The sequence below is a fragment of the Pongo abelii genome, chromosome 12, assembly GCF_028885655.2.
Source record: "Pongo abelii isolate AG06213 chromosome 12, NHGRI_mPonAbe1-v2.0_pri, whole genome shotgun sequence".
In the NCBI taxonomy this organism is placed as follows: Eukaryota; Metazoa; Chordata; class Mammalia; order Primates; family Hominidae; genus Pongo; species Pongo abelii.
The window spans coordinates 51196307-51217680 of record NC_071997.2 but is presented as its reverse complement, the minus strand read 5'-3'; the positions used below and the strand labels follow the sequence as shown (position 1 = coordinate 51217680).

Genomic DNA, 21374 nt, shown 5'->3' with positions numbered 1-21374 from the left:
GGACACCATCACCTCAGGTCCACGTGACACACTGTTAGACTATCACTGATCTTCCCTTAAGTTTCAAGCACTCTTTAATCAGCTTGTGGTGATTGTGGCCTGGCCTGAGACTCAACAGTCAGGGGAGTGGGCTCTTCTGGCCCAAGCCAGGTCTAGCAATTTTGTCCAAGAGCCAAGTGCTGGAACTGGGGACCTCAAGAGCCTGCTCAGTGCTCTACTCCCACATGGGCAAGCTGATACTTAAACTGGAAAACAAAGTCCCCTTTACTTTTCCCTCCACTTTTCTCAAGCAGGAGGGGTCTTGCCCCATAGACATCACAGCTGGAAATGTGGTAAGTCTCACCTGAAGCCAGCAAGTCTCTTAGTCTCACTCAAGGTCCTTCACATAGTCCCTGGGTATTGCTGCTGATTATTCAAGGCCCAAGTGCTCCTCAGTTAGCAGGTAATAAATTCTGCTAGGACTAGTTCCTTCCCTTCGAAGCAGCAGGTTCTCTTTTGGCTCTGGATCTGTCTAACAATGTCCAGGAGCTGGGGCCTTAAAAGGGAGCCTCATGACTCTGATGCCTTATGCTGCTGTGGTTGAGCTGGTATCCAAGATGCAAGACAAAGTCCTCCCCTACTCTTCCCTCTCCTTTCCTGGAGTGGAAGGAAGTGGTTTATTTAAGAGCTGAGTGTTAAGGAAAGGATGATGCCCACAGTCCCTCACTCCCTTATCCACCCCAGCTGGTATCTCAGTGTGTGGTGTGTCTTCCCCATCATCCACTGTCTCTAGGCCCAGTTCAGCACTAGGACTTGACTAGGTGTTGTAGTCTTTGTGGCCTAGACTGCTTTTCTAGTTTACTTGTGGCCTCAGCGCACTTTAGCCCATGGTGGTGAGGTTTCCAAGAACTCAAGTTCCAACCTCTGGGATTAGTAATTCCCCTTGGCTAGGGCTGGTTTAAATGTTCCCTCTGTGGGTAGGCATCAGCTGAGTTAGATCTAGTTTTGCTTTCTGCTATAACAAGAGCAGCACTGAATTCAATGCCTCACAATTGCTGGCTCTCTTTCTTCCTAGGTCACATTAACTCTCTGCACCATGCAGCTGCTGCCAGGAGATGGGGTAGGGGTGGCACTGGTGATTCAAGACTCTTTTTTCTACCACTTCAGTGCCTCTTTCAGCAATATGAAGTTAAAAAGAGGCACTGTGAGTGCTCATCTGATTTTTGGTTCTTAGGAAGGTTGTTTTTTAAATTGGTGTCTTTGCGGGTAGAGAGGGATAATTGATGGAGCCTTCTATTCTTCCACCTTGCTCCCAAAAGTACCTCCCTATTGGGAACTCTTAATGTTATTATCATTCAGTGTTTTACATAATTTTAAAACAGAACTTTTTTTGCAGTATTAAGTGCACAACATTGAATAACTAGAATGCTTTCCGTCGTTTGAAGAACCCTGTGTTCATCCTTTAATATGATTGAATCCTGCAGCAAGTTAACAGAATTAAAACAGGTGGTCTTTGTTTTATGGTTTTTTTAAGTCAATTTACAAATCATCAACCACAAGAGAATAAATGCAAGGGCTACGAATGCATATCCCCAAATTCCCAGTGCTCTTAGAATATGTGATTTCCCTGGTTCCTCTCAGAGCGGAGACAGCAAATGGCGGACTTCCATACCTACCTTCGAGCCTACAGCAGCTTCGGCGGTGGCAGAGGGTCCCGTGGCAGTGCTGGTGGCCATGGTTCCCGTAGCCAGGAGTTGCCCACAGAGCACCGCTACACAGCATACATAGGAAATCTACCTTTTAATACGGTTCAGGGCAACATAGATGCTATCTTTAAGGATCTCAGCATAAGGAGTGTACGGCTAGTCAGAGACAAAGACACATAAATTTAAAGGATTCTGCTATGTAGAATTCGATGAAGTGGATTCCCATAAGGAAGCCTTGACATACGATGGTGCACTGTTGGGCGATCGGTCACTTCGTGTGGACATTGCAGAAGACTGAAAACAAGATGGTGGCTTTGGATTCAGAAAAGGTGGACCAGATGACAGAGGCTTCAGGGATGACTTCTTGGGGGGCAGGGGAGGTAGTCGCCCAGGTGACCGGTGAACAGGCCCCCCCCATGGGCAGCCGCTTCAGAGATGGCCCGCCCCTCCACGGATCCAACATGGATTTCAGAGAACCTACAGAAGAGGAAAGAGCACAGAGACCACGACTCCAGCTTAAACCTCGAACAGTCGCGACACCCCTCAATCAAGTAGCCAATCCCAACTCTGCTATCTTCGGGGTGCCAGGCCTAGAGAGGAAGTCGTTCAAAAGGAGCAAGAATGAGCCTGTGGTTGGGAGGGAATGGGGCGTAGGGGGTTAGAGCGGGACCACAGCCTGGTGAGTCCCCCGGCAGCCGTTCTGCAGCCGCCACTCCCGCGCCTGCCATTGGCCTCCTCACAGGGGAAACACAGCTTGTGAGTTCATGTCAGCTGTTAACAAGTGGTTTTTAGTACATTCTGGGCTTTGCTGTATCTATCTAGTGCCTGTTTGTGCGTTTTTTTCTTTCTTCCGCTGCTTCCCCATTTTCCTTCTGTCCTTTTCCTCCTGCTCCTTGTTTTCCCAGCAGCACGTGCGGTTCCTTGGAGGAGCAGAGGCGGCCGCCGTGGGGGGGAGGGGGGGCGTTTGGGCTGCGGTGCTGCGTCATTATTCCTTTGCTTTCTCTTTTTACTTTAGACACTGGCCCAACTCCAGGCGTTTCCTTTCATTTCCTCAGTGCTTCTCTTCTGACCTGCATGTTGAGTTCTGTATTGCTGGGGCTTCCAACAAAAACCAGAGTCACTGACAGAGGGAACGGCAGGGACCTTATTGGTATTCAGCTGTGATGGATATAGAGACTCCGAGGCACCTTGTTTTCACAAGTAGAATAAAAATATCTGCAGGGTCCTTTCCATTCCTATTTAGAGGGAGTCCTGGCTCCATGATCCCCTCCCCAGTGGACTGTCCAAGCAGATAGGCTCACACAAGAAACAGTGAGGCTGAAAGTGGGGGCCATAGAAGAGCAGTAGGGAGTCCATGGAGAAGATGCAGTGAATGCTCGCATGCATTCACACGTGTTTGTTACCGCTCTTTCGAGGCGGTGTCCCAGCTAGTCCACTCCTTTCACCGTGCATGGTGGAGGCTCCCCTCTCTGGCCAGGTGCAGTGAAGGGCCAGCTGGTTTCTTTTCTGCTGGGCCAAGCCACTTTGGGGGTGGAGGGAGTGGTGCTGGCGCTGCGCTGGGCTGACTGCAGCGCTGATGCGGCCTTTCCCCCTATCCCTGTTGCCTGTGTGTTGTGTGGATCTGTTCCTAGTATAGGCAACATAATGAGATACTGTGCTTCCCACCTCCCCTTCAGTTCAGAGCCAAAATGGGTCTAGAATCTGGCACTTTACTCATTTCCTTTGATAAATTAAAGTACTATGCAGAGCTGTCAGGAACCTTCATATAGTGGTAGAGGACTGCAGCTGTCTAGGTCTGCAGCCACATCTTGGGGACACACTGGATTGTTCCCATGTGCAGGGTTCAGCACTTACGTGGGAGTGCTAGGGGTTAGGCTTTTGAGCTTGAACGCCTGCATGTGAACAGATGAAAAATCCTTCAGTACCCAAGTCCCAGTCTGTCCTATGGGGAGCAGTTTGGGGGCGGCCGGCAGCAGGAGCCCGGGAAAGAGGCCCTCACCAGGTGATGGCAGGGCCAGGGTGGCCTGGGGCGCCCAGTGGAATGTGCTTAGTATTTGGTCACCAGCCTTCATCCTGCTTTTCCGACTGTGTCTTGTTACAAGGCCTCAGCAATCCACAGAACTCTCTCTCCTTCCTTCCACCTGTCAGCTTCTCTGCTTCTGAGATAAGAACCATTTGTGTAACACCAATACTTAACTTCAGAAAGACATGCATTATGTGGTTGTAATCAAACCCAATGCTTTCAGATGACCTACTTACATCTTCAATGTGGATAAGATAAAGAACAAAGCAAATGCATCTAAACTTCTGGGCAATCCAGTTGACTTGTAAATGTAAGAATGGAATTCCAAACACAACACATTCAGCTATATGACAGAAAGAAAATCTATGGATATGGTATTTTCTGAATGATCTTTTAAATAAAAGAAAACTTTACGTAATATTAAAAGAAAAAGAATATGTGATTTCCATAACAAATGTAAATACAATGGTTACAGGACACAAAGATCTCCAACACTTAGAAAATTATCTCACTATTATTTTAATTATGATGTTTAATGGATCATCCTTAGTTATTGAATAATACTTCCAGAAGTCTGAAAATATATTAATGATAATTTCTTGAAATGAGAGCTTATAGAGTCCCTGGGGTTGAAAAGCATAACACAGTCGTCTCTGAAACAATAGAACAAGAAATAAGACATTAACATAAATGATAGCTAGCCTTGTAAAACTAATTGGTATTTGTGAACAAGACGAAATTAAGAAAGAATAAGAGACCATCTGCTTACTCCTATGAAGGTGGAACTTCTATGATACTTCCTCTTCCTCTACCAACAAGTAAATAACTGATTACTGACTGAGGGCATTGAAAGTATTATCTTATAAAGCATAACATTATAGATAAGGTGGCATGATTATTATTTAAAGGTAGACTATGATATGTTAAAGATGCATAACATAAGCCACATGGTGACCACTAAATTAAAATACATATGTAATAGGCCAATAATAAGTAAAATGCAATCCTAAGAAATACAAAATTGTTCCCAAAAAAAGTCAGGATAAAAGGGAGAATGGAACAAATGACAGATTCCATAAAACAAAAATAACATGATTATTTAAAACTATCATTTAAAATCAACCTTTAACAACAAACAGTATTGATAATTGCATTAAATATAACTGGCTCAGATACTCTGAATTTAAGGAAGCATTTCTCATACTAGTTAAAAAGTAAATCCAACTTTATTCTGTCTAAAATGTGAAGGCAAAGAACGATTAAAAGTAAAAGAATAGAAAAAATATACACTGTTCAAATACTAAACATAAGAAAGCTATAGTGGTTATATTAATTTTGATAAAGTGGTGGCAGAAAAAAAGGAATATTACCAGGGATAAAAGGGCAATCCAGCATGATAAAAGATCAATTCAGCAAGAGGATGTAACAGTTCTGACTGTCTGAGTGCAACTCACAAATCTTCAAAATACATGCAATGAAAACTGACAGAATTTAAAATAAAGATAGAAAAGTCTCCAACTATTGTTGTATTTTAACACTATTCTATGAGTAATTGATACATAAAGAAGACATAAAATCAGTAAAGATATACAAAATTGAAACAAAACTATCAAGTTACTTGACCTAATGATGTTTATAAAACAATCCACCCACTCAATAACAGAATACAAATTGTTTTAAATAAATTTTTAAGGATTCAAATCATTGATAGTGTATCTATTAACATAGAAATAGAATGCATTATAGTCTATTCTCTAACCAAAGCAAATTATACTCAAACTTAACCAACATGAGAATATCTAGAAAAAAATCCTCAAATATTTGGAATTTTAAAAACACACTTTTTAATAACCCATGTGTAAAAAAGCTGAGAGATGCAGCTATAGCATTCTTAGAGGGAAATTTATAGCTTTAAATTTTAATATTAGAAAAAAGCTAGAGAAACAAGAGCAAATATGACCTGAAGAAAGTGGAATAAATAAAACAGTAAAAATGAGAATGGAATTCAATGGAATAGAAAACAAACAATAAAATTCAATACAATAAAAGTTAGTTCTTTCAAAAGAGCAATACAATTGATGAATGTTTTTAGCTGGATTGTTCAAAAATAATTAACATCAACAAAATAATAATATAAGAAATCAAAGAACAAACATCACATTCAATCCCACAAACTGAGTTTTTTTTTAACCTCAGCTTTATCATTATTTTGAACTACATAGTTTTTTTTGTGGCAGGCTATTTTGTACATTTGAAGATGTTTAGCATCTCTATCCTCTACCCACTAGATGCCAGTAGTAACCCATAGTTCTGACAATCAAAAATGTCTCCAAATATTACCAATATCTCCTGGGAGCAAAATCACCTTCAGTTGAAAACCACTGCTGTAATAGATAATAAGGTAATATTTTAAATAATATTTTGATAATAAATCAAGACAAAATGAAAGAATTCCTTGAGAAACAAACTATCAAAAGTGATTTTTTAAAAAAGAAAACCAGTATAGTCCTTTATCAATTAAAAACTTTGCAATTAATCTAAAAATGCCCTCCATAATGATATATAGATGTATATTCCTAACAAGTCAATACTTCCAAAAATAATTTTTACAAACTCTGGATATGCCTTAGGAATCTAGAAACTAAAGAAAAGCAGACAATTTTAGTGGAAGAGTTAAACCTGGAGCAAGCAAGAAGTGTGGAGTAAGTTTCCTTTTCTGCGACTTTACCAAAAAGCAGCCATAATCTCAACAACTTCAGTGTCAGGCAGGTAGAATCTCATAGAAATACCAGCCATCTTTCTGGTTGAAAAAAAAAAAAAACACACACACACACACACACAAGAAAGAGCCCAGCTACAAGGGTGTGTATGGAAAACACCAGCAAGACAGTGAGGAGAAGACTTAATCCTATTTCTGTGTGTAAAACCAGTCCAAATTTCAGGTCATTTATGAACCATGATTACATAGGGCAAAATAAAGCCCCTTGGAGACAGAATTAAGAAACTGAACTGAGATTTTATCTGTCATACACCAGAAGCATGGAAGTTCCTAATTTCTGCCTAAGCAAATTAAGTTCCTGTTATAAAACCATCACTACTTTTCAGAGCAATATAACAGAATACAGAGTGCATACAACATAACCACATGATGTCAAAGATAGAGTTTCAAATATGTATCACATTTTTAAAAACCAGGAAAATGTGACTCATTCTTAAGGAAACAGACAGTCAAAATATGACAACTCAAGATGACCCAGTTGGAATTCAAAATAAACAAATAAATAAATAAATTCAAGTATTATAAACATGCTCATTGAAGCAATGTAAAATATTATCATAGTAAGTAAAACTATATGAAATTTTAGAATAGAAATACAAAATATAAAAAAGAATAAAAAGTATTATAACTAAAGAATACAATATTTAAAATAAAAATTATTGGATGGTCTTGGGAAATACCATGAAAAAAGGGAAATACATTTAAAAATAGAAAAATAAGAAAATCTAAAAAAGACAGAGAAAAAATTGAATAAAAATAATTAAGACTATGTAAAGCCTAGACACTAAATAAGAGAAATTTGTTTAAAATATTATCTATATATGACAAGACATTTAAATCCTGAATATTTAAAATATTCAATTTTAAAAACAAATATTTGGTGGGAAGAAGATTAAAACATACATTCTACAAAACAAGACATACACAAGGACAATAAGCACACAAAAAAAGTTCAACATTATTGATCATCAAAGAGATGTAAGTTACAACTCTGAGGAGTTACCACTACACATTCATTAAAAGCACTAAAATTAAATTAAAATTACTAAATTGAACAATTATAGATTATAATTTGGGAAAATGGAACATTCATATACAGTGAGAGGAATATAAAATTGCACAAGTACTTTTGTCAACATTTGGTAGATTCTTGTAAATTTAAACATACACATATGTACAGAACAATTCAACTCCTAAGCAAGAAATGAAGACATTTATCTTCACAGGGACTTATATGTAAATATTTATAGCGGTCTTATTCACATTAGCCATAAAATGAAATTAAGCCAAATGTCATTAATGGGTGAATGAATAAAAAAAAGGTACACCTTTATCATGAAATGCTATGCAAAAATAAGAATAAGTAAATTGGGAGGGAGGAGCCAAGATGGCCGAATAGGAACAGCTCCGGTCTACAGCTCCCAGCGCGAGCGACGCAGAAGACGGGTGATTTCTGCATTTCCATCTGAGGTACTGTGTTCATCTCACTAGGGAGTGCCAGACAGTGGGCACAGGTCAGTGGGTGAGCGCACCGTGCGCCAGCCAAAGCAGGGGCGAGGCATTGCCTCACTCGGGAAGCGCAAGGGGTCAGGGAGTTCCCCTTCCAGGGGTGACAGACAGCACCTGGAAAATCGGGCCACTCCCACCCAAATACTGTGCTTTTCCGACGGGCTTAGGAAACGGTGCCCCCAGGAGAGTATAGCCCGCACCTGGCTCAGAGGGTCCTACGCCCACGGAGTCTCGCTGATTGCTAGCACAGCAGTCTGAGATCAAACAGCAAGTCGGCAGCGAGGCTGGGGGAGGGGCGCCCGCCATTGCCCAGGCTCGCTTAGGTAAACAAAGCAGCCTGGAAGCTTGATCTGGGTGGAGCCCACCACAGCTCAAGGAGGCCTGCCTGCCTCTGTAGGCTCCACCTCTGGGGGCAGGACACAGACAAACAAAAAGACAGCAGTAACCTCTGCAGACTTAAATGTCCCTGTCTGACAGCTGTGAGGAGAGCAGTGGTTCTCCCAGCACGCAGCTGGAGATCTGAGAACGGGCTGACTGCCTCCTCAAGTGGGTCCCTGACCCCTGACCCCCGAGCAGCCTAACTGGGAGGCACCCCCCAGCAGGGGCAGACTGACACCTCACACGGCCGGCCAGGTACTCCAACAGACCTGCAGCTGAGGGTTCTGTCTGTTAGAAGGAAAACTAACAGAAAGGACATCCACACCAAAAACCCATCTGTACATCACCATCATCAAAGACCAAAAGTAGATAAAACCACAAAGATGGGGAAAAAACAGAGCAGAAAAACTGGAAACTCTAAAAAGCAGAGTACCTCTCCTCCTCCAAAGGAACGCAGTTCCTCACCAGCAACGGAACAAAGCTGGATGGAGAATGACTTTGACGAGCTGAGAGAAGAAGGCTTCAGACAATCAAATTACTCCGAGCTACGGGAGGATATTCAAACCAAAGGCAAAGAAGTTGAAAACTTTGAAAAAAATTTAGAAGAATGTATAACTAGAATAACCAATACAGAGAAGTGCTTAAAGGAGCTGATGGAGCTGAAAACCAAGGCTCGAGAACTACGTGAAGAATGCAGAAGCCTCAGGAGCCGATGCGATCAAATGGAAGAAAGGGTATCAGCCCTGGAAGATGAAATGAATGAAATGAAGCGAGAAGGGAAGTTTAGAGAAAAAAGAATAAAAAGAAACGAGCAAAGCCTCCAAGAAATGTGGGACTATGTGAAAAGACCAAATCTACGTCTGATTGGTGTACCTGAAAGTGACGGGGAGAATGGAAACAAGTTGGAAAACACTCTGCAGGATATTATCCAGGAGAACTTCCCCAATCTAGCAAGGCAGGCCAACATTCAGATTCAGGAAATACAGAGAACGCCACAAAGATACTCCTCAAGAAGAGCAACTCCAAGACACATAATTGTCAGATTCACCAAAGTTGAAATGAAGGAAAAAATGTTAAGGGCAGCCAGAGAGAAAGGTCGGGTTACCATCAAAGGGAAGCCCATCAGACTAACAGCGGATCTCTCGGCAGAAACCCTACAAGCCAGAAGAGAGTGGGGGCCAATATTCAACATTCTTAAAGAAAAGAATTTTCAACCCAGAATTTCATATCCTGCCAAACTAAGCTTCATAAGTGAAGGAGAAATAAAATACTTTACAGACAAGCAAATGCTGAGAGATTTTGTCACCACCAGGCCTGCCCTAAAAGAGCTCCTGAAGGAAGCGCTAAACATGGAAAGGCACAACCGGTACCAGCCACTGCAAAATCATACCGAAATGTAAAGAACATCGAGACTAGGAAGAGACTGCATCAACTAACGAGCAAAATATCCAGCTAACATCATAATGACAGGATCAAATTCACACATAACAATATTAACTTTAAATGTAAATGGACTAAATGCTCCAATTAAAAGACACAAACTGGCAAACTGGATAAAGACTCAAGACCCATCAGTGTGCTGTATTCAGGAAACCCATCTCACGTGCAGAGACACACATAGGCTCAAAATAAAAGGATGGAGGAAGATCTACCAAGCAAATGGAAAACAAAAAAAGGCAGGGGTTGCAATCCTAGTCTCTGATAAAACAGACTTTAAACCAACAAAGATCAAAAGAGACAAAGAAGGCCATTACATAATGGTAAAGGGATTAATTCAACAAGAAGAGCTAACTATCCTAAATATATATGCACCCAATACAGGAGCACCCAGATTCATAAAGCAAGTCCTGAGTGACCTACAAAGAGACTTAGACTCCCACACATTAATAATGGGAGACTTTAACACCCCACTATCAACATTAGACAGATCAACGAGACAGAAAGTCAACAACGATACCCAGGAATTGAACTCAGCTCTGCACCAAGCGGACCTAATAGACATCTACAGAACTCTCCACCCCAAATCAACAGAATATATATTTTTTTCAGCACCACACCACACCTATTCCAAAATTGACCATATACTTGGAAGTAAAGCTCTCCTCAATAAATGTAAAAGAACAGAAATTATAACAAACTGTCTCTCAGATCACAGTGCAATCAAGCTAGAACTCAGGATTAAGAATCTCACTCAAAACCGCTCAACTACGTGGAAACTGAACAACCTGCTCCTGAATGACTACTGGGTACATAACGAAATGAAGGCAGAAATAAAGATGTTCTTTGAAACCAACGAGAACCAAGACACAACATACCAGAATCTCTGGGATGCATTCAAAGCAGTGTGTAGAGGGAAATTTATAGCACTAAATGCCCACAAGAGAAAGCAGGAAAGATCCAAAATTGACACCCTAACATCACAATTAAAAGAACTAGAAAAGCAAGAGCAAACACATTCAAAAGCTAGCAGAAGGCAAGAAATAACTAAAATCAGAGCAGAACTGAAGGAAATAGAGACACAAAAAACCCTTCAAAAAATAAATGAATCCAGGAGCTGGTTTTTTGAAAGGATCAACAAAATTGATAGACCGCTAGCAAGATTAATAAAGAAAAAAAGAGAGAAGAATCAAATAGATGCAATAAAAAATGATAAAGGGGATATCACCACCGATCCCACAGAAATACAAACTACCATCAGAGAATATTACAAACACCTCTATGCAAATAAACTAGAAAATCTAGAAGAAATGGATAAATTCCTCAACACATACACCCTCCCAAGACTAAGCCAGGAAGAAGTTGAATCTCTGAATAGACCAATAACAGGAGCTGAAATTGTGGCAATAATCAATAGCTTACCAACCAAAAAAAGTCCAGGTCCAGATGGATTCACAGCCGAATTCTACCAGAGGTACAAGGAGGAGCTGGTACCATTCCTTCTGAAACTATTCCAATCAATAGAAAAAGAGGGAATCCTCCCTAACTCATTTTATGAGGCCAGCATCATCCTGATACCAAAGCCTGGCAGAGACACAACAAAAAAAGAGAATTTTAGACCAATATCCTTGATGAACATTGATGCAAAAATCCTCAATAAAATACTGGCAAACAGAATCCAGCAGCACATCAAAAAGCTTATCCACCATGATCAAGTGGGCTTCATCCCTGGGATGCAAGGCTGGTTCAATATACGCAAATCAATAAATGTAATCCAGCATATAAACAGAACCAAAGACAAAAACCACATGATTATCTCAATAGATGCAGAAAAGGCCTTTGACAAAATTCAACAACCCTTCATGCTAAAAACTCTCAATAAATTAGGAATTGATGGGACATATCTCAAAATAATAAGAGCTATTTATGACAAACCCACAGCCAATATCATACTGAATGGCCAAAAACTGGAAGCATTCCCTTTGAAAACTGGCACAAGACAGGGATGCCCTCTCTCACCACTTCTATTCAACATAGTGTTGGAAGTTCTGGCCAGGGCAATTAGGCAGGAGAAGGAAATCAAGGGTATTCAATTAGGAAAAGAGGAAGTCAAATTGTCCCTGTTTGCAGATGACATGATAGTATATCTAGAAAACCCCATTGTCTCAGCCCAAAATCTCCTTAAGCTGATAAGCAACTTCAGCAAAGTCTCAGGATACAAAATCAATGTGCAAAAATCACAAGCATTCTTATACATCAATAACAGACAAACAGAGAGCCAAATCATGAGTGAACTCCCATTCACAATTGCTTCAAAGAGAATAAAATACCTAGGAATCCAACTTACAAGGGATGTGAAAGACCTCTTCAAGGAGAACTACAAACCACTGCTCAAGGAAATAAAAGAGGATACAAACAAATGGAAGAACATTCCATGCTCATGGGTAGGAAGAATCAATATCATGAAAATGGCCATCCTTCCCAAGGTAATTTACAGATTCAATGCCATCCCCATCAAGCTACCAATGACTTTCTTCAAAGAATTGGAAAAAACTACTTTAAAGTTCATATGGAACCAAAAAAGAGCCCGCATCGCCAAGTCAATCCTAAGCCAAAAGAACAAAGCTGGAGGCATCACACTACCTGACTTCAAACTATACTACAAGGCTACAGTAACCAAAACAGCATGGTACTGGTACCAAAACAGAGATATAGATCAATGGAACAGAACAGAGCCGTCAGAAATAATGCCACATATCTACAACTATCTGATCTTTGACAAACCTGACAAAAACAAGAAATGGGGAAAGGATTCCCTATTTAATAAATGGTGCTGGGAAAACTGGTTAGCCATATGTAGAAAGCTGAAACTGGATCCCTTCCTTACACCTTATACAAAAATCAATTCAAGATGGATTAAAGACTTAAATGTTAGACCTAAAACCATAAAAACCCTAGAAGAAAACCTAGGCATTACCATTCAGGACATAGGCATGGGCAAGGACTTCATGTCTAAAACACCAAAAGCAATGGCAACAAAAGCCAAAATTGACAAATGGGATCTAATTAAACTCAAGAGCTTCTGCACAGCAAAAGAAACTACCATCAGAGTGAACAGGCAACCTACAAAATGGGAGAAAATTTTCGCAACCTACTCATCTGACAAAGGGCTGATATCCAGAATCTACAATGAACTCCAACAAATTTACAAGAAAAAAACAAACAACCCCATCAAAAAGTGGGCGAAGGACATGAACAGACACTTCTCAAAAGAAGACATTTATGCAGCCAAAAAACACATGAAAAAATGCTCACCATCACTGGCCATCAGAGAAATGCAAATCAAAACCACAATGAGATACCATCTCACACCAGTTAGAATGGCAATCATTAAAAAGTCAGGAAACAACAGGTGCTGGAGAGGATGTGGAGAAATAGGAACACTTTTACACTGTTGGTGGGACTGTAAACTAGTTCAACCCTTGTGGAAGTCAGTGTGGCGATTCCTCAGGGATTTAGAACTAGAAATTCCATTCGACCCAGCCATCCCATTACTGGGTATATACCCAAAGGACTATAAATCATGCTGCTATAAAGACACATGCACACGTATGTTTATTGTGGCATTATTCACAATAGCAAAGACTTGGAACCAACCCAAATGTCCAACAATGATAGACTGGATTAAGAAAATGTGGCACATATACACCATGGAATACTATGCAGCCATAAAAAATGATGAGTTCACGTCCTTTGTAGGGACATGGATGAAATTGGAAATCATCATTCTCAGTAAACTATCGCAAGAACAAAAAACCAAACACCGCATATTCTCACTCATAGGTGGGAATTGAACAATGAGAACACATGGACACAGGAAGGGGAACATCACACTCTGGGGACTGTTGTGGGGTGGGGGGAGGGGGGAGGGATAGCATTGGGAGATATACCTAATGCTAGATGACGAGTTGGTGGGTGCAGCGCACCAGCATGGCACATGTATACATATGTAACTTACCTGCACATTGCACACATGTACCATAAAACCTAAAGTATAATAATAATAATAATAATAATAATAAAAAAAAAAAAAGAATAAGTAAATTGACAGTATATGCAACAGTATGGGTGAGTTTCAAACTCATTATATTGAGAGGAAAAAACAACCCAGCAAAGCATATATGCCATATGATTTCATTTATATGAAATGTAAGCTAACATATAGTAACAAAAATCAGGTTAGTGGTTGCCAGAGACCAAGGGTAAAAGGAAGTGGGGCTTGTGAAGGGGTAGGAACAATCTGTTGGGAATATGGTGATATTTTATAATTTGATTGTGGTAACAGTTTTAAGGTTGTATACAGTTGCCAGAACATATCCTATTGTACAGTTTAAATGAAATAGCTTTACCTTTCCTTCAAATGGCACATAAGAAATAATTAAACAAGCAAAACAAAACAATATCTCCCTATAAAGCAAACTTCAGGCCTAGTTGGTTTCACTGGTTAATTTTTTCAAATATATACTTATATATATATTTTTTAATTTTAAATTTTGAATTTTTGTGGGTACATAGTAGGTGTATATATTTATGGGGTACATAAGACATTTTGATACAGGCATGCAACGTGTAATAATCACATTATGGAAAGTAGGTATACATCCTCTTAAGCATTTATCCTTTGCATTAAAATTCAGTTATACTCTTGGCCGGGCATGGTGGCTCACACCTGTAATCTCAGCACTTTGTGAGGCCAAGGTGGGCAAAATGTTTGAACTTAGGAGTTTGAGACCAGCCTGGGCAACATGGCGTAAACCTGTTTCTACAAAAATTAGCTGGGCCTGGTGACTTGTGCCTGTATTCCCAGCTACTCGGGAGGCAGAGGTAAGAGGACGGTTTGAGCCTGAGAGGCGGAAATTGTGGTGAGCCATGATCGCACAACTGGACTCCAGCCTGGGTAAAAGAGTGAGACTCTGTCTCAAAAACAAAGCAAAATTCAATTATACTGTTTTAGATATTTTAAAATGTATAATTAAATTAATTTCTTCAAATATTTAATGAAGCAATATCAAGACTTTTGCTTAGATATTCAAGATGGATGTTAAAGTTCCGAGAATGTGTGCAACTGAGAAAAACACACAATAAAAACAGCTTCACTGATTTTTGTCCCAATATTTCCAAAACTAATTTAATTAGAGTTTTTTTTTTGCAATTTGATACTCATAAACATCACTAAGAATTATGGATAAGAGGAAGACTTCTCAGGGAACAACTTTGTGACTAAGTAAAATTCTGTGATATCAAGAAAATATTCATAAGTAACATGCTAGCAATTCTTCATGAAATGTTACAAAATAAGCAAATATTGGCATATTCAGACTTTATTATACAGTGAGATAAACTAAAGAATCAGAAAGAAATATAAATGCTTATTCAAAAAGACATGATTAGAATGACCAATACTTATACCATTCTTGTTACCTGGAAGTGGCTGATTAAACAATGGTGAAAGGATATAAAGAAGAGAGAATCTGAAATAATTTATCTTTCTTTTTTATCTTTCAAAACCAATGTAGATTTTTAAATTCACATATATGGTGCTCAAATATAATGCAGATATTTTTTAACAAAAACAGCAACAAAATTCTGTCTTCAGTCAATGTACCTTCATCTCTCTTTTATAGATTGCTACTTTCTAAATATTCCTAATAATTATATGTTTATTTGAGTAGCTAATTTTAGCTTTGCTTCATACACACCTGGAAGTTCTGTAGAATGCAACTTTCTTGATGCCTAAACTAGAGAAGCAAATGAAAAGCTCTTTGCAACCAGCTATTATGAGAATATTTGCAGTGAAAATATGATTCTCAATTTGAACATATGTTAGCAAGAATTCTAATTAATTAGTTTAAAGAGTACATCAAAGAAGTAAGTCTACACAGCTGCTAATCATGTTGTGACACAATGCCATTTATGATAGATTTTTGGATTCTTTTCATATTTCTCAGATATGTTGTGTTGCTTGCTTAAAGGAATGCATTTTTTTTAGTATTATTATACTTTAATTTCTGGGGTACATGTGCAGAACATCCAGGTTTGTTACATAGGTATATACGTGCCATGGTGGTTTGCTCCACCCATCACCCCGTCATCTACATTAGGTATTTCTCCTAATTCTATCTCTCCCCTACCCCCACCACCCCCCAACAGGCCCTGGTGTGTGATGTTCCCCCTCCCTGTGTCCATGTGTTCGCATTGTTCAACTCCCACTTATGAGTGAGAACGTGTGATGTTTGGTTTTCTGTTCTTGTGTTAGTTTGCCGAGAATGATGGTTTCCAGCTTCATCCATGTCCCTGCAAAGGACATGAACTCATCCTTTTTTAAGGCTGCATAGTATTCCATGGTGTATATGTGTCACATTTTCTTTATCCAGTCTAACTGATGGGCATTTGGGTTGGTTCCAAGTCTTTGCTATTGTGAATAGCGCCACAATAAAAATGCATTTTAAAGTATGTGCTAGTGCTAATTCATTCTCTGGGAATGAAAAGTAGAAGTAATGTGTAAATTTACCAAAGTAGTCTAAAGAAACACCAAATAATTGGGTTTCTAATGCCCTTTTCAAGATCCATGATGCAGGCAAATTGTAGTCTTAAAATAATAATACTTATTGTATTTTTATGTTGAGAGTAATGTAGATTAATTAAATTAAATAGATAATTTGAATAATAAAAATTATATTGATTAATCAAAAAAATCCATAATGTTATCCCCGGATTGAATCATTATGAACATACTGTTTTTAGTTTCTAGCCTATAAAAACATTGATATCAAAAATAAAAGAGCTTTTTACTCCACTTTTTACCTTGGCTCCACAGTTCCAGCTTTTGACTGTATGGCTGTATAGCCTATGGATATGTGATTTTTAATGGTTGCATAAGTATAGAATAATAGTAAAATAATTAAATTATAATTGTAATGTAATAATTATATTACTACATTGGATGACTATACCAAAATAATAGACTAATTTATCTATAGTCAAGCAGGTACATTCTTTTGGATTGGTTTTTCTATTTTTGGAGATAATACAAAATAAAATATCATTCTACTTGGTGCTAAGGGAATAAAAGTATTTGTAAAATATAGCAATGATATTTATTTAAGGGTCTATAGTCACAGAAACTTTGCAGCAGTCATTTCACTTAACCTAAAACAACACATGAAATAGGTAGTGATAATATTACTATCAACGTTTAGGAGAAAGATATCTGAATGCCTTCTTCATGGGAATCTCACTTATGTCTTATATAAAGTGACATCTTCTCATTTATGAGACCACTCTAGCAAATCACATAAATGTTTCCATAAATTCTGCTAGCACCATTGATTCCTACTTCCAGTTGGGCCTAGCCAATACTTGCTTAAAATGCTCCTGTCTCTGCATTATTTATGCCTCCCTTTTGTGATCTTGATTTAAGCCTTTGAAGTAGTTCCCACTATCTTGAACATCATAAGCATCAATCATTCTTGAACAGAATTAATGAGGACATGTTTATATCTCACAACACACCTTCCTAAATGGTAAATATGCAGCTGTCATTCAACTAATAGTTCTTGATTAATCTCAGGCATATTTTTACCTCGTGTCTGTTTTAATTAGAAATATATTTCTTTTTGATATTTCCAGACTCTGCAAGTGTTTTTGGTTTTGCAGATCATCATTTGTGAATTCTAGCTCATTAGCATGATCTCCCATCCAAAATCTTCAATATGACATTTACATCAATTTATTACCTGAGGTCAGCTTAATTCCTCCCCTGACACACTCTCACTATGGCCTCTTATCTACCCACCTCCTCTATTTGATGTCTGTTTCCTCAGTGTATTCAACTCTAATGGTATTTCTTTTTTCTGAAAGCTCATATTTTGCTTCTCTTTTACCTAACGCAATCTTTTATGTAGCTGCTATTTGCTTAAACAAAGTTTCTAGAGAAGAGTGACCTCATTTATCCTATTTTGTATCTTCCAAAAACTCTTCATTCACAGGCATTTGATTCATGTTTATCTAATAAAATAAATGAAAGTTGAATAATGGGCTATAACATTTGTGCTTCTCTTTCTGGCTTCTCAATCATATCAGAATGCCTGCATAGTTGTGAATTCCATAGCTTCTTTTTCTGTGCCTATACTGTGGGCCAATTCTTTAAAACATAAATGTATTAATTGCCGTACGACATACATGCAGGAAAAATTTTAAAAACACAAATCTTAAATATATAGCTCAATGAACTCTGTCGAATTTAGTACACTGATATATTGTCTATCCAAGATAAGAAATAGAAAGTTACCAAGATCTCATATGCCTTGGAGAATCTTGTGTTTTCTTCTAATCAAAAATTCTACCCAAAATCCCTTCATTCTCCCCAAAGTCAGCCATTTCCAGACTTAACCACCATAGACTAGATTTCCCCATTTTTAACCTTCGCATACATCAGACATTACTGATTACATGTTTTATGTTCAGGCTTATTTTACTCAGAATTAGGTTTGTGAGATTCATCTGTTTTTGCATGCAACAGTTGTGAATTCAATTCCATTTCTGTGTAATATACCATGCTATAAATACACCTCAGTTTGTGTATACATTCATATGTTGATAAACATTTATTTTATTCCATATTAAGCCACTAAGAAAGTTTATCTATTAAATATACCTGTACAAGTGTGTTGGCACACATCTGTATACTTTTCTCATGAATATATATACCTAAAAGTGAAATTACTACATTATTGGGTTATGTGCCCATTAAAATTTGTATGTACCGCCAAGTCACCAAAGTAGTTTGCAACTAATGCTTTTACCAGCAGTGTGTGATAATGCCAGTTGCTCCACATATGCACCAAAATGCAGTATTGTTAGTCATTTTCATTACTGTCAATCTGGGGAATATGTAGCATTATCTCAGCTTAGTTTTAATTTGCATTTTCCACATAAATAATAATATTGGATATTTTAATTTTTTGTTTTGCTATTTATCATTTACTTATTGATATATGGAAATTCTAGATCTGTATCAATTTCAGAGATTTCACAAATATCATCTTGCACTCTGTAGTTTTTCTTTTTTCTCCTAATATTTTTGATATGGAGAATTTTCTGATATTAAAATAGTCTAAAGTATAATTTTTTTATTTTATGGCTAGTGATTTATATGCAACAGTGAAGACAATTTTACTTATCCCATGAATATGACTATTTTCTTTCATGTTATCTCATACAAATGTTATTGTTTCCCTTTTGACATTTAACTTTACAATCAAACTTGATTTATTTTTATGGTCTGAGGTATAGGTAAATATCAATTAATGCAACATTATTGAAAAGACTGTCCTTTCCCTACTTTTCTACATGGCTTTATTAATTGGCAAAAGGTCATCCGTTTCCTTCCAAGATATAAATCCAGGACTGATTTACTCTATAGCATAAAACAATAACAGAAAAAAAAGGAAAAAGTAAAGACACTAAACATTAGGTAATAAAAAGACACTAGACATTAGGTGATAAAAGACAATAATTCCTGAGATATGGGAAACAAACAAAGGAAACTATTCAGTTGCTCCAGATTAGTACCTTGAGAATTTGCAGACAGTGAAACAGGGAATGGGCACTCAAGTAAAGCTTAGTGGACTTCCTGAGTTGAGGAGTTAAATTGAGACTTCAGGGAGTACAAGTAGTTCACTTAAGGACTAATCTGTGCACACGTATTAAGACATAACTTGAAAATGGGGAAAGAACCATCCAAACTTATTAAAGAGAACATGAACCAATATGCAGAATAAACAGAAACATTGCCTGTTCCTACGAGATGGGCAGAACATGAAAATCAATGGATCATTGTGTAGAGTGGTCATAAGGGTCTTGTCTCAATAACAGAGAATAACTAAAGCTAGGTTAAATGCTGTTCTGTTCTCACCTAACAAATCTTAACATAATCACCAAAAGGATGAAGTAGATTTCAAATAATGGTACCCAGAACAAAGCTTAAGCATATTTCTAGAAATACAAAACTATCGGTACCCAACAACACAAAATTTATATTTATTATCCAATAAAAAATGTACAAGGTACATAAAGAAACAGGAAAATATGACCAAATGGTAGAAAAAAAATTAATCAATTGGAAAAATGGTAGAATTTGTACAGATGTTAGAACTGGCAGATGAGGAAAATAAAGCAATTATTATAACTGCATCCTACATGTTCAAAAATTAAGTCTAGACATAGAAGATATAAAAAGGTCATTTTAAATTTCTGAAGATGAAAACTACAATGTCTAGGATAATAAATAAAATTATTGAAATTAGCAGCAGATGAGATATTACAGAAGAAAAGTTGGTGAACTTGAGTACATGGCAATAAAACTATCCAGACAAAAAGCTAAATATTTTTTAAGTAAAAATAACATTAATAAGTAGTGTGAAAAATTCAAGCATACTAACCTGTGTATGATTCAAGTCCCTGAAGGAGAGGGGTGTTTCAAATATTATTCAAGGAAATAAAAGCTAAAAACATCCCAAATTACATTATCAAAAAACAAAAATAACACCACAGATCCAAGAACCTTAATAAAACTGAAGCAGAAGAAATAGGAAGAAAATGACAACAAGGCACATCATAATCCAATTGCTCACATTCTGTGACAAACAAAAAAAAACTTTAAAAATCAAAAGAAAAAAGGTACAATGTGCAAACAAATAATAATAAGGATTAAGGCATATTTCTCATAAATAATGCATATGAAAATAAAGTGGAGCAATATCTTTAAAGTATTGAATGAAAAAATGTCAATCTAAAATCCTATATCAAATGAAAATGTTGAAAGAATTTATCACTAAAGTATCTGCACTCAAGAAATGTTAAAGAAAATTCTTGAGACAGAGGAAAAATTATACCATAAATAATTATGGACCTACATAAAGAAATTATGTGTGCAAGGAATAGAAACATGTGGGTAAATACGTGAAATATTTTTCTTACATTTAAAATCTCTTAAAGGATAATTGACTGTTAAATAAAAATACTGGTAATCCACTGTGGAGTTTATAAGATACATATAAGCAAAATATACAAAAATAATAGCACAAAGACTAGGAGGAAAAAAATTAAAGTATAATATTGTAAAGGTAAACTTATATGTATAAGTTAAAGATGTATAATCAAAGCCTTAAAGCAAATGCTCACATAATAAAATGAAGAATTACAGCAACCAAACCTACAAAGAAAATATACTATAATCATAGAAAGTATGCAATATGAAAGAAGGAAGGGAAATTAGAAAAGGAGAAAACAGACAGATGGAATGAATAGGAAACAAATAGGAAATTGACAGATTTAAACCTAACCATGTCAATAATCATATTCAATGTAAATTGTCTAAGCACTCCAATGAAAAAGTAGAGACAGTCAGAATGGATTAAAAAAATAAAGGTGCACCAGAAATCTCCAACACTTGGAAACTAAACAACTCACTTTTCAATATCTGTGGGTTAAAGTGGAAGTC

The 21374-nt window shown here is 37.4% G+C and overlaps 1 pseudogene; it reads left to right on the top strand.

Moving 5' to 3' along the window:
* Positions 1-1634: 1634 nt before the first annotated feature.
* Positions 1635-2633, top strand: LOC100443579 (eukaryotic translation initiation factor 4H-like; annotated as a pseudogene).
* Positions 2634-21374: the final 18741 nt, after the last annotated feature.